The 14,115-nt window shown below is 36.9% G+C and overlaps 1 protein-coding gene across 2 annotated transcripts in view; it reads left to right on the top strand.

The window, feature by feature from the left end:
• The window catches only part of LOC138764513 (teneurin-3), a 4,541,667-nt gene that overhangs the window by 33,474 nt on the left and 4,494,078 nt on the right, over positions 1 to 14,115 (top strand). The gene's annotated exons all lie outside the window — the stretch shown is intronic.

Here is a 14,115-nt window from a genome sequence, read left to right as displayed (position 1 = left end):
TGTTGTTCCAGGATTTCCACAACTGAGGTACCACCATTAGTCACCTCAAGGTCTTGCTACTGAAACTTGCCCCATCAGGGTTTTCCAGATGGTAACCTCTTCCTTTCAGGTCACCACAGAGTTACTTTCTGTTCCACTTATTCCAAGAGAAACCTCAGACAGATAGCACTTCCAGCCATCCACTGCTCTGGAACTTTCTGTTTCCAACCAGCTTCTCCTGGCTTGCACTGTTCAGCTGTTTTCAGTGTCACCCACACACAAGCTGAGAGAGCTTGTGGAACTTGTCCCCTCTCTCTCTCTCTCTCTCTCTCTCCAACTGCCAGAAAGCCCATGTGACTCTTCCACTTGCAAAAACCCCCACCTTCTTCAGCAAACCACAGGAGTTTTCCTTCTTGGTCAAGCTGCTGTCTTGGACCCAGGAACAACCTTTCTATGAGCAGTTTGCAGAAAGGTCAGGAACCTTGTAGTTATCCAACCATCCAGCCTGTCTCCAGTTCCAAAAATGGACTATTCTTTTCATGACGTCATTTAAATTAGCACCTACTTGTGAAATGTGTATAAAAGTCTCCAAAGATCCTGCAATTTTACTAAATATGAATTCTTCAGTCTTTCAAATAAGATCTGTTTTAAAATGTGTGTTTGTATGTAACCTACTCTAATTTTACCAATTTCCTCCCAATATTTATCCATTACAGATGTTTCTTGTGTAACAACCCTTTCTTTCCTTGAACCAACCTTGTGAACTTCCTTTGAACCCTCTCTAACGTTAGCACAGCCTTTCTTAAACGAGGAGCCCAAAAATGCTCACAATGCTGTAAGTGAGATCTCACCAGTGCCTTATAAAGCCTTAACATCACATCCCTGCTCTCTGCTGGCTAAGAGAACAAAAAGCATTTCTCAGTGAATGAATAATCATTGTTAATTCTCATGACTTTGGTGAAGGGTGTTGAAATAATTGTATAAAATAGAACACTATAGCACAGTACAGGAGCTTTGGCCCTTGATGTTGTTGCAAACCATATATTCCTTTAAAAAGTACTAAATAAACCCTCCCTACACTGTAATTCTCCATTTTTATTCCATCCATGTGCTTGTTTAAGGGTCTTTATAAAGGCCCCTAATGTTTCAGCCTCCACCACCATCCCTGGCAAGCACCCACAACTCTCTTCATTAAAAAAATACTTATCCCTGATGTCTCCCTAAACTTCCCTCCTTTCACTTTTTATTCATGACCTCTGGTGTTTGGTGTTCCTACCTTGGGAAATAGGAACTGGCTCTCCACTCTATTTATACCTTCACTAATCTTGTAGTCCTCCATTAAGTCTCCTCTTATCCTATGTTCCAAAGAAAAATGTTCCAGTGCTGATAACCTTGTCTCATAAGACTTATTTTGCAATCCAGGCAACATCCTGATAAATCTCTGCATCATCTCCATAGCTTCCGCATCATTCCTATAATGAGGTGACCAGAATGTAACACAACATTCTAGGTGTGGTCCCACCATCAATTTATAGAGTGGCAACATGATCTGTCTACCCCTGAACTCAATTCCCCAATTAATGAAGCCCAGGATTCATAGGCCTTTTAAAATATTATAATCCTGTGGAGTGACCTTGAGGGATTTATGGATTTGGACCCCAATGTCCCCCTGTTCATCCACCATTAAGTAACGGACCATTAACTCTGTACTCAGCCTTCTGGTTTATCCTTCCAAAATGCATCTCCTCTAGATCAAAAAGCAAAAAGATGGCAATCCTGTCTATTGTCTCGATATAACTTGATTGTTGGGCATTAGTACTAATTGAAACTATGGGACATGCGCATAAAAGTTTTAACCACTGAATAAAAATTGGGCCAAAATTAATTCTTACTAAGGTAGCAAATAGATATTCCCATTCTATCCTATCAAACAGTTTTTCAGCATCTAAAGAGAGAATGTGGGAAGAGTGTATACTATTCAATAGTTTATATATATTTTCTTGATAAATATAGTTTGATCTATAATTATTATTCGAGGCAGAATATTCTTTAATCTATGCGCTAAGATCTTTGATAAGATCTTCATGTCAACATTAAATAATGAGATGTCTATAAGATGCACAATTTTACAGATCACTGAAATTGAAACCTCACTGAATGAAGAAGATAACTTTTTTTCTTGAAATGACTCAGTCAAGAATAAACTTAATTGCAGAGCAAGTTCTTTAGAAAAATCATTTATAAAACTCAACCAGAACCCATCAGGACCCAGAGATTTGTCTGATTGTAAAAAGATATTGCCTTTTGCAATTCCTCTTGTGATATTGGAGCCTCCAAAGTCTTTTGGTTTTCCTAAGAAAGATTAAGTAAATTCAAATGGTCTAAAAATCCTTCAACATATCATGTTCATTATTAATATCAGAAGAATAAAGATGAATATAGAAATCTCTAAAAACATAATTTATTTTAAAGTAATCAGTGGTTGCTATACCATTGGGGTGACATATCCTATTAATTGTTTTTTTTTAGCCAAAATTCTTTTCAATTGAGTGGCTAATAATTTATCAGATTTCTTCCCATGAATATAGAATTGAGTTCTCCTCTTCAATATCTGTTGTTCATTTGGATGGGTAGAAAATAAAGGAAATTTAGTTTTCAGTTCAATTATTTTGTTATCCAATTCTGGATCTTTATTTTGTGATTAATCAAATCCATTCTTTCTTTCCTAGTCTTTTTTTATTTATATGAGATGTATATGACATTATTTAACCATATAAGTAGGCTTTCTATGAAGATTATTAAAATGAAGATTTGAAGGGGAAATTTAGTGGGATAATTGAACATAAGCTATCTTTATATGCAGATGAACTTTTACTTTTTCCTGTCTAGCCCAGAGACTTTTCTTCCAAAGAAGTGTGGGATAATTGAACATAGGCTATCTTTATATGCAGACGAACTTTTACTTTTTCTTGTCTAGCCCAGACAAAGAAATGAGCCTTTTTGGTAAGTCTTCCAGTTATAAACTTAATTTACATAAGAGTGAATCATTACCATTAGAAGGCACTCTTACTTTATTCTCAAATTTCCCATCCAAGACTGTGAAAGAACAATTTAGATATCTAGGTATCATTATAACTCTTCTTCTTTCTCTTTGGCTTGGCTTCGCAGATGAAGATTTATGAAGGGATAAATGTCCACGTCAGCTGCAGGCTCGTTTGTGGCTGACAAGTCCGATGCGGGACAGGCAGACACGGTTGCAGTGGTTGCAGGGGAAAATTGGTGGGTTGGGGTTGGGTGTTGGGTTTTTCCTCCTTTGTCTTTTGTCGGTTAGGTGGGCTCTGCGGTCTTCTTCAAAGGAGGTTGCTGCCCGCCGAACTGTGAGGCGCCAAGATGCACGGTTTGAGGTGATATCAGCCCACTGGCGGTGGTCAATGTGGCAGGCACCAAGAGATTTCTTTAGGCATATGAAAACCTCTTTAAGGAAAAATTTGCACCTTAATCTTCTCCGGATGGTCACCACTTTCTCTGATTGGTCACGTTGAATTAGTCAAAATGAATATCTTACCAAAATGTTTATATTTAATTCAGTCATTATCCCTATTTTTTTTTACTACATTTGAATCATTTATAATATCATACATATATATAACGAGGGAAGAATAATCTATAAATGAAATTTATCTTCAGAATACAAGAAATGATGGAGGTTTGTCATTACCCAATGTTGGATTCTGTTATTGGACAATCAATATAAGAAATATGTTATTGTTGTTACAATTTGATAAAATAGATGAGCACCCAAACTGGGTTGAAATGGAGTTGAGATCTTTTAAAAATACTTCTCTGTGGGCAGTTTAAAACTCATCCTGACCTTTTACCTATTCCAAAGTTAACAAGGAACTCAATAGTGAGAAAGAAGCTAATAATTTGGGTTCAAATCAGGAAATTTTGGCGATTTAAAAAAAAAATCCACTCATCCAATTCTCCCTAATCATCTCTTCCAGCCCTCCATTTTAGATGCAGACTATGAAGAATGGAATAGGCTAGGGATTAAAAGCTTTAAAGTTTCTTAGTTATCATTTAGGTATTTCCAAATTAAGCATTTTATTTGATGTAAACTTCCTGAATTCCCATGTCTTCCTGATCTGAATATAAGAGTGGCATTTTCTCCCTTTTCTCCCCCTTTCCCTCCCTCCCCTCTTCCCACCCCTCTCCAAAACCCATAAATATTCAACATATACAATACAATAAAACCATAAAACAATATCTTCACACAAAGAAAAATAAACAAGAAAAATGCGTCATCTATTTGTTACACACTGAATCTAGTCGTTTTGTCCTCTTATCATTTTAGGGAATGGAGGTTATAGGCAAGTTCTCTCTGTTATGTGACTTTATTTTTTAAATGATATGCAATTTTTTCCAATGGAATACATTTATTCATTTCCATGTATCATTGCTGTATTCTCATGCTCTCTTCAATTTTCCAAGTTGACATTATATTTTCCAAGTTGACATTATATTTCCACGTTGCTATCATAATGAATCTTTTTTGAAATTTGAGGTCTAATTCTTTACTTCTTATGTTACTTAAAAGAAAGATCTCTGGATTTTTTGGTATGTTCTTTTTGTGATTTTTATTTAATATCTGATTTAGTTCTTCCCAAAACGTATTCATTTTTGTACATGCCCAAATTGCATATATTGTCATTCCCATTTCCTTCTTACAGCGAAAACATCTATCTGATAATGTTGGATCCCATTCTTTTAATATTTGAGGAGTGATATATAACCTGTGTAACCAATTATACTGTATCATGCGTAACCTTGTGTTTATTGTATTCTTCATAGTTCCAGAACATAACTTTTCCCATACTTCATTATTTATCTTTATGTTTAAATCCTTTTCCCACTTCTGTTTAGGTTTATAGTTTATTTCATAATTTTCCTTATCTTGTAGCTTAATGTACATGTTTGTTATAAATCTTTTAATTATCATTGTGTCTCTAATCACATATTCAAAGCTGCTTCCTTCAGGTAATCTCAATCTGTTTCCCAATTTATCCTTTAAATAAGCTTTCAGTTGAAGATATGCAAACATTGTACCATGAGTTATTCCATATTTGTACTTCAACTGTTCAAAAGTTAATAAATTATTTCCCAAAAAACAATTTTCTATTCTTTTGATTCCTTTTCTCTCCCATTCTCTAAAGGGAAGGTTATCTATTGTAAAATGGATGAGTGGATTTTGCATCAATAATAATTTTGGTATTTGGTGATTTGTTTTTTTTTCCTTTCTACATGGATCTTCTTCCACGCATTAAGTAAATGACGCAATACTGGTGAGCTTTTATATTGCACCAACTTTTCATCCCACTTATAAAGTACATGTTCCGGTACCTTCTCCCCTATTTTATCTTGTTTTGTCTTCGTGCAGTCTGGTTTTTCACTTGTCTGGTAAAAATCTGATAAATACCTTAATTGTGCTGCTCTATAATAATTTCTAAAGTTTGGTAACTGCAAACCATCTTGGTTATACCTCTCTGTTAATTTATCTAATGCTACCCTCGGTTTCCTCCCTCTCCACAAGAATTTCCTTATTATCTCTTCAGTTCATTAAAAAAAATGTCTGTTAAGGGAATTGGCAACATTTGAAATAAGTATTGTCTCCTTGGGAACACATTAATTTTAATACAGTTTATCCTCCCTATCAATGTTATCGGTAATTCTTTCCATTGTTCTAAGTCTTCCTGCAATTTCTTTATTAGTGGCTGATAATTTAGTCTGTACAAATGGCTTAAGTTATTATCTAACCTGATCCCTAGGTATTGGATTGCTTTTGCTTGCCATTTAATGGTGATTCTTTTTTTAATTCTGTATAATCCTCATTACTCATTGGCATCACTTCATTTTATTTGCGTTGATCTTGTGCCCTGATATTTCTCCATATTCGTTTAATTTCTTATGTAATCCTTTTATTGAAATCTCTGGTTCTGTTAGGTACACTATGATGTCATCTGCAAATAAGCTGATTTTATACTCCTTCTCCTTTATTTTTATCCCTTTTATTTTATTTTCTATTCTTATTAGTTCTGCCAAAGGCTCTATTGCTAAGGCGAACAATGAGGGGGGATAATGGACATCCCTGTCTAGTTGATCTACTTAATTTAAATTGATTTGTTACATATCCATTTACTGCTAACTTCGCCAATGGTCCATTATTATACAATGCTTTAATCTAATCTATATGTTTTTCTGATAGATTGAACTTCTGTAATACTTTAAATAAATAGTTCCACTCTACTCCATCAAAGGCTTTTTCTGTGTCTAAAGCAACAGCCACTGTTGGTTTCTTATTTCCTTGAAATTCATTAATTGGATTAATAAGTTTACAGACATTGTCCGCTGTTTGTCTTTTCTTAATAAATCCAGTTTGATTTTGTTTTACTATTTTTGGTACACAATAATTTTGCTATTATCTTATAATCTGAGTTAAGTGGAGATATTTGTCTTTATGATGCTGGTGTTAATGGATCCTTCCCCGTCTTTGGTATTTCTGTAATTATTGCTGTCTTGCATGAATCTGGCAAGTTTTGTGCTTCTTCTACTGGTTCATTACTTCTAGGAGAGGGGGAGTTAATAACTCTTTAAATGTTTTATAAAATTCTATTTGAAATCCATCCTCTCCTGGTGTTTTATTGTTCAGCAGCTTTTTTCAATATATCCTGTACTTCCTCTATTTCAAATGGTTTTATTAGTTTGTTTTGTTCTTCTTTTTGCAATTTTGGCAGTTCAATTTTAGCTAAAGATTTCTCTATTTTATCATCTTTCCCCTCGTTCTCAGTTTGGTATAATTGTTCATAAAATTCCTTAAAGTTCTCATTAATCTCCATTGGATTATATGTAATTTGTTTATCCTTTTTCCTTGATGCCAATACAGTTCTTTTAGCTTGTTCTGTTTTAAGTTGCCAGGCTAATATTTTGTGTGTTTTTTTTCTCCAAGTCCGTAATACTTTTGGTTTGTTTTCATTATGTTCGTCTCCACCTAATACATTTGTAATGTTTCATTTTTTTTTGTCCTCCAATTCTCTTCTTTTCATTATATCATTCCTTTTTTACTTGTTTTTTTTTCTGTACTTACTATCTCCCTTTCCAACTGCTCTATTTCCTGATTGTAATCCTTTTTCATCTTAGTCACATTATTATCTGCCCTCTAATGAGGGCTTTCGTTGCGTCCCATAATATAAATTTGTCTTTCACTGATTCTGTGTTTATTTCAAAATATGTTTTAACATGGCATTCAATAAACTCTCTAAATTCCTGCCTTTTAAGTAGCATGGAGTTTAACCTCCATCTATATGTTCTTGGTGGGATGTCCTCCAGTTCTATTGCTAATAACATGGGTGAATGATCTGATAGTAGTCGAGCTTTATACTCAGCTTTCCTTACTCTTCCTTGAATATGGGCTGACAACAAAAACATATCAATCCTTGAGTATGTTTTGTGCCCTCTCAAATAATCTGAATATTCCTTCTCACTTGGGTGTTGCCTCCTTCATATATCGATAAGTTTCATGTCCTGCATTGATTTAACCATAAATTTGGCTATTTTATTCTTTTTGCTTGTCTTTTGTCCAGTCTTATCCAACATTCGATCCAATTTATGGTCAAAATGCCCTCCTATCAATATATTTCCTTGTGTGTCTGCAATCTTCAAAAAAATATCCTGCATAAACTTTTGATCCTCCTCATTAGGAGCATATATATTGAGCAAATTCCAAAATTCTGAGTATATCTGACACTTTATCATTGCATACCTCCCTGCTGGATCTATTATTTCCTCCTCTATTTTGATTGGTACATTTTTGTTAACTAGTATGGCAAAACCGCAAGCTTTTGAATTATAGGATGCTGCCATTACGTGTCCTACCCAGTCTCTCTTTAGTTTGTTATGTTCCACTTCAGTTAGATGCGTTTCCTGCACAAATGCTAATCTATTTTTCTTTCTTCAATAAATTTAGTAGCCACTTCCTTTTAATTTGTTTATGTATTCCATTAATGTTTATAATCATATAGTTCAACATGGACATCTTGTACCTTGTTTACACTTCTTTTCCACCTCCTCACCACCTCCATCCCCTTTTTCCTATTTTCATCTCTTTGTTTTCCCTTATTAAACTCAATGTACAACAACACATTTAAAACATAAAATACCCCAGCAGTTCCCACACCCAATAATAACTTAACCCCAAATGCCCCCCCCTCTCTGAGTTGCCCCTTATCCCTTCCTGGGCAACCACAACTTCCCTTTCCATTTGGATTGCGATCTTTTTCACAAGCATCAACTGATTTTGCAGTGATGGTTATTCCCTCTCCCCCCAGCCCCCCAGAAAACATTTTTTTTACACATATAACAAAGTTCTCTCTTTTTCCCCCTTACTTCTTTTCTTCCCTTCTCTTTTCCCTCTTTAGTTCTTTACATATTCATTTTTTTACATCTTTATATATGCTTTATCACTGTTCTTCATTCTTGTTACATCTCTTCATCTCTTCTTCTGTCCTGCAAACGTTCTGCAAATTTTCGTGCTTCCACCGGATCTGAGAACAGTCTGCTTTGCTCTCCCCGGGTATAAATATTTTAAGCACAGCTGGATGTCTTAAAATGAATTTATAACCTTTTTTCCATAAAATTATTTTTTCTGAATTAAACTCCTACCTCGTCTTTAAGAGCTCAAAACTTATGTTTGGGTAACAAAATATTTTTTGACCCTTGTATTCCAATGGCTTATTATCTTCTCTAACTTTCTTCCTTGCCCACTCCAGTATATTTTCTCTTGTCGTATATCTCAAAAATTTTACTAAGATGGATCTTGGTTTTTGATGTGTCTGTGGTTTCGGAGCTAATGCTCTGTGTGCTCTTTCTATTTCCATTTCTTCCTGCATTTCTGTTGTTCCCAGGTCCTTCAGGATCCATCCTTTTATAAATTCCTTCATGTCTGTGCCTTCTTCACCCTCCTTCAGGCCCACTATTTTTATGTTGTTTCGCCTACTATAATTTTCTAACATATTAATTTTCTGAGATAACAACTCTTGTGTCTCTTTAATTTTATTGTCACTTTATTCCAATGTTTCTCTTAAGTCATTTACTTCCATTTCTACAGCCGTTTCCTGCTCTTCCACATTCTTTACTCTTTTCCCTATTTTTCTCATAACCAGCTCTAAACTTTGCATTTTATCTTCTGCTCTTTTCATTTTCCTTTTAATTGCACTAAATTCTAATGATGACCATTCTTTTAATGATCTCATTTGTTCTACAAAAAAAGCTTTATCTATATTCTGTCCATCAGTTTTACCTTCTATTTCTCTATGAAGATCTTGGGCTTCTTCCTCTTCTTCTGTGTCTGTATCTGTGATTGTGTTTCTTCTCTTCTTTGTGACTGCGTCTCTTCTGTTTTTCCTGATGAGCTCTTTATATCTCTTTGTTGGGCCACCTCTTGCTGGGCCTCTTGTTGTCGGTCCTCCCCTCCTGGGCTGCTCGTCTGTTGTGCCTCCTGTCACTGAACCTCTTGTCGGTCACCCCTCCGTCTTTCTCCCTCATCTGTTTCCTTTCTCCCTCCTCTGCCGCCTTCCACGTCCTCCAGTTGAGTGCCTTCGTGTCGGGCATCCCTCAGCTGTTCGCGCAGTGGCTGCCCACTCCTCTGCTGATCCCCCACTCCCGCTGGTGTGTTTTTTTTTTCCTTTGATTGTGCAGTTGCGCACTTTTTGGCTCCGAGAGCCATTTTTGAAGTCCATTGGTCAGTAGGTCGCGACTCTGCAGGGCAGGCACCAACCTTGGGGATCAGGCACTCCCCACCACCACAGCTTCCTGTTCCTTCATTCAGGTAAGGCCTTCTTCTTCCTTCTCCGTCGACTTTTCTACCTTTTTTTTGGTTGTTTTTACTTTCTCCTGCTTGGTGCCATCTTCTTTCTCTTCTCTGTAACTTTATCTTCTATTTCATTTTTGTTGTGCTTTGTCTTTTTCTAACTTTTTCCCTATTTTTTTGGAGAGGGCTGGTTTTCCCGACCGGCCACTACTCCATCACATGACTCCGCCCCTTGGATATCTTCAAGATCAATTTTAATCCCTGTCTCCACAGATGAGAATATAAATTAAATGTCAAATCAAAGACAAGTTTTAGCATTTTTTACATTGCTGACCGGAATAAAAATCCTGCTGAACTTGAAAGATTATATTTCCACCTACCCACTTGCAATGGTTAACAAAATACCATGTCCTTTTTGAGTCTATATAAAATTAGACATAATGTCAGGAAAATTAAGGTCACATTTGATAAGATATGGGGTCCATTTATGGTTTATTACCACATTTGAATAATTAAGATTCATGGATGTAGTAGACTGGAATGCTTCGCTGGACCTCTGGAGGTCACTGCTCGATTCCAAGACAGCTAATAATGTTAATTCAACCTTGGAGGGGTTAGTGCAACTGGTTTTTTTCCCCATTTAGTTGGTCTTTAACTTTTTTTTTCAGGGCAATTAATACTTAAAGGTTTGATTGTGATTGAATTTACTATTATTAATGTAAAATATGATAATCAAAATAAATATATATTGTAATTGGTTCTTTAGGAACCAATTAAACTCAATAACATATTTTAAATATTTAAAAACATTCAATTAATAAAAATATTTTAAATATTTAAAAAAATTCCATCGCCTCACACTTATCCAGATTGAACTCCATCTGCCACTTCTCTGCCCAACCTTTCATCCTGTCTCTAGTCAATTTGCAATGTTGTGACTCATTTTACAATGGCAAACATTGCTTAGAATAATGTATATTGAATAATGAGGATACTCTCAGGATCTTGGACCTGCATCCATTATACATTCTTTTTAAAAATAAAATTAACTTCCTACGAAAACCAATGAAATTTGTCCTCTGAAACTCGTGTTAACTCACACGTTTAGTAGCTACTGTGCAGTACACTAAAATTTGGTTCCATCAACTTCAGTGGAGCTGAAACTTGGAAGCAGTGCACAAAGCAAAGTTATGACACCAAGCGCTTCTCTTGTGCAAGTAACTGAGAGTGAATTTCAGTGTGTGGATCTTGCTCACACTGTTTCCTGTTCCATTCTTGAGTTCTGCTAATTCAATATCTTCAAGGATAGAATGGTATGATTTCAAATCATCCATAAACACTAGCCAGTCTTTTATTAAAATCAATGGCAATGCAAAAAACAACAGGCACTTCCAAAAATGTGTACAACTCTTATTGAAATGAGGTGTGCTAGTAAAATGACTGACTCAATTAAACATTATTTTTATTCTACAAATCAGTCGCAAGAACCTTGAGATCAGTGAGTATTTTTAAACTCGGCAGAACTATCATTTAACAGAGGTAGTAAGTCATTAATACTAAATGGGCCAACAGCTCTGTCTAAAATATAGGCATGTTATCTCCACACTTTAAATATGTTCAGAGAATATGCTTGTATTCCATGAGAAAGTTTAAACACAGATGTCTACTGCTGCCTGCAGTTCAAGATAAACACATCAAACCTCTAGAAGGCTATTACAAGCTCAAAGAGACAATTTTGAACCAAGCTGGACGCTCAGACAGATGCTTGGCAGCTGTGGCAGGGCTTATATGCCATTATATCCTATATGGAGAAATAAGGCAATATCACTAACTTTTCCAGATGAGCTCGATGCCTTTGAAACTTGTTTCGAAAAGCCAAACCATGAATTACACTTATGAATCCCCGATCACTCTGTATTTCCCGTCTCTGAGGCTGAAGTGAACCAGGGAGGGGGGGGGGGGTAAATTCTGAAGGCATCAGGCCCAGATAATGTAACTGCCTGTGTCTTAAGACCTGTGCAAAACAGTTGCCTCAAGTTTTTTTCAGATATCTTCAAACTCACTGCAATTGTCAGATGTTCCCAGCTGCTTCAAAAGGATATCCATTATTCCAGGGCCAAGTAGAGCAGTGTTATATGCCTCAATAACTGAGTATTGGCTAGGGGCACTGATGTCCACTAGAATAAAATGGGTTGACAGGTTTGTTTTAGGGTGTATAAAATGCTATCTTAATAATATATACTATCTTTGGAAGAAACTTGACCCACTTCAATTCACCTATCGTCACAATAGGTCAACAACAGATACCATCTGGCTAGCTCTTGACACCTCATCCACAGGCTGCTAAGTCAGGTTGCTCTTCAATGACAATAGTTTTGCATTCAATATCATCATGTGTAAAGCCTATGCCTAAGCTAAATGACCTGGGACTCCCTTTTTCTCTCCGCAACAGGATCAACTTACTCATTGGCAAACCCAAATTAGTGCAAGCCAAAAACATCACTAATCATCAACAAGATTGTCAGTGGCGCGGACTCGAAGTACCGATATGGCCTGTTTCTGCGCTGTAGACTGTTATATGTTTATATGGTTAATCCCTACTCTACTCCTTGACCACAAAATATGGGAGCAGATGGCCATTCTGACTATCACTTCTGCTCCACGATTCCATTCTCCCAAACAGCTTCACTCCCCTGCCTTCTCCCCAAAATCTTTGATACTTTAATATTCAGATACCTATCAATCTCTGCTTTAAATATACCCAAAGACTTGGCTTTCACAGCCTCCCATGCTAGAAAATTTCAGAGGTTCACTGCACTCTGACCAAAGAAATTCCTCTGTGCCTGTTTTAAATGGGTGCCCTTCCATCCTGAAGTTGCTCCCTTCTGTCCAAAACTCACATACTCCTGAAATTATTCCCTCTTGTGCTCGAATCCACTACCATGGGAAACATCCTTGCCACATCTACTCTGTCCAGGCTTTTCAGCATTCAATATGCCTCTGAGCTTGCACCCCATCCTTCTGTTCTCCATCCAGTACAGTCCAAGAGCTGACTATACTAACCCTTTCATTCCTGGATTCATTCTAGCAAATCTGCTCTGAACCTTCTCCAATGCCAGCATGTCTTTTCTCAAAGGCAGGGCCCAAAACTGTACACAGTACTCCAAGTGAGGTCTCACGAGTGCTTTAAAGAGTCTCAACATACATCCCTGCTCTTATATGCTATCCCTCTATAAATGAATGCCAACATTGCATTTGCCTTCTTCACCACTGACTCAACCTCGAGGTTAAGCTTCAGGGTATCGTGCGCAGGAACCCAAGTCCCTTTGTACTTTTGAATTTTGAATTTTCTCCCCATCTAAATAATATTCTGCCTGTCTATTTCTTCAACCAAAGTGCACGGCCGTACACTTTCCAACATTGGATTTCATCTGTCACCTCTTTGCCTGTTCTCATAATCCATTCATTTAAAAAAAAAATGTAGACATGCAGCACAGCCACAGGCCGTTTCGGCCCATGAGTCTGTGCCGCCCAATGTACACCCAATTAACCAACATTTTGAATGGCGGGAGGAAACCGGAGTCCCCCATGCAGATATGGGGAGAATGTACAAACTCCCTACAGGCAGCATGGGATTGGAACCCCAGTCACGATTGCCAGTGCTCTAAAGTCTGACAGCTATGCCAACTTTGCTGCCTCTCCCAGCAACCTTTCAGTATCCTCAGCATCACCCACCCCTACCCCCTATTTAGGTATCATCTGCAAATTTAGCCACAAGGCCTTCTATTCCATCATCCAAATCATTTATTATACAATGCAAAACAATGTGCCACCAAACACCGACCCCTGCAGAGCACCACTAGAAACAGAATAGGATCCATTTATTCCAAACTCTCTCTTTCCAACTGACCAGTCAATGTTCTACCAATGTTCGTATCTTTCCTGCAATTCCATGGGTTCTTATCTTGTTTCGCAGCCTTATGTGTGGCATCTTGTCAAAGGCCTTTTGAAAATATAAAATGCAAACATCCACTGCATCTCCCCTCTCTATCCTGTTTGCAATCTCTTCAAAAACTTTCAATAGGCTCGTCAGGCATGATGTTACTTTTAAGGAAACCATGCTGACTCGGGCCTACCTTTTCATGCTCCACCAGGTATTCTGTAATCTCATCCTTGATAATTGACTCTAACAGCTTTCTGACCACCGAAATCAGGCTAATTGGCCTATCATTTCTATTTTGTTTCCTCACTCCCTTCTTAAATAGCAGAGTTAC

This window comes from Narcine bancroftii, chromosome 1, assembly GCF_036971445.1.
Source record: "Narcine bancroftii isolate sNarBan1 chromosome 1, sNarBan1.hap1, whole genome shotgun sequence".
NCBI lineage: Eukaryota > Metazoa > Chordata > Chondrichthyes > Torpediniformes > Narcinidae > Narcine > Narcine bancroftii.
This window is presented reverse-complemented; position numbering and strand designations above follow the sequence as displayed.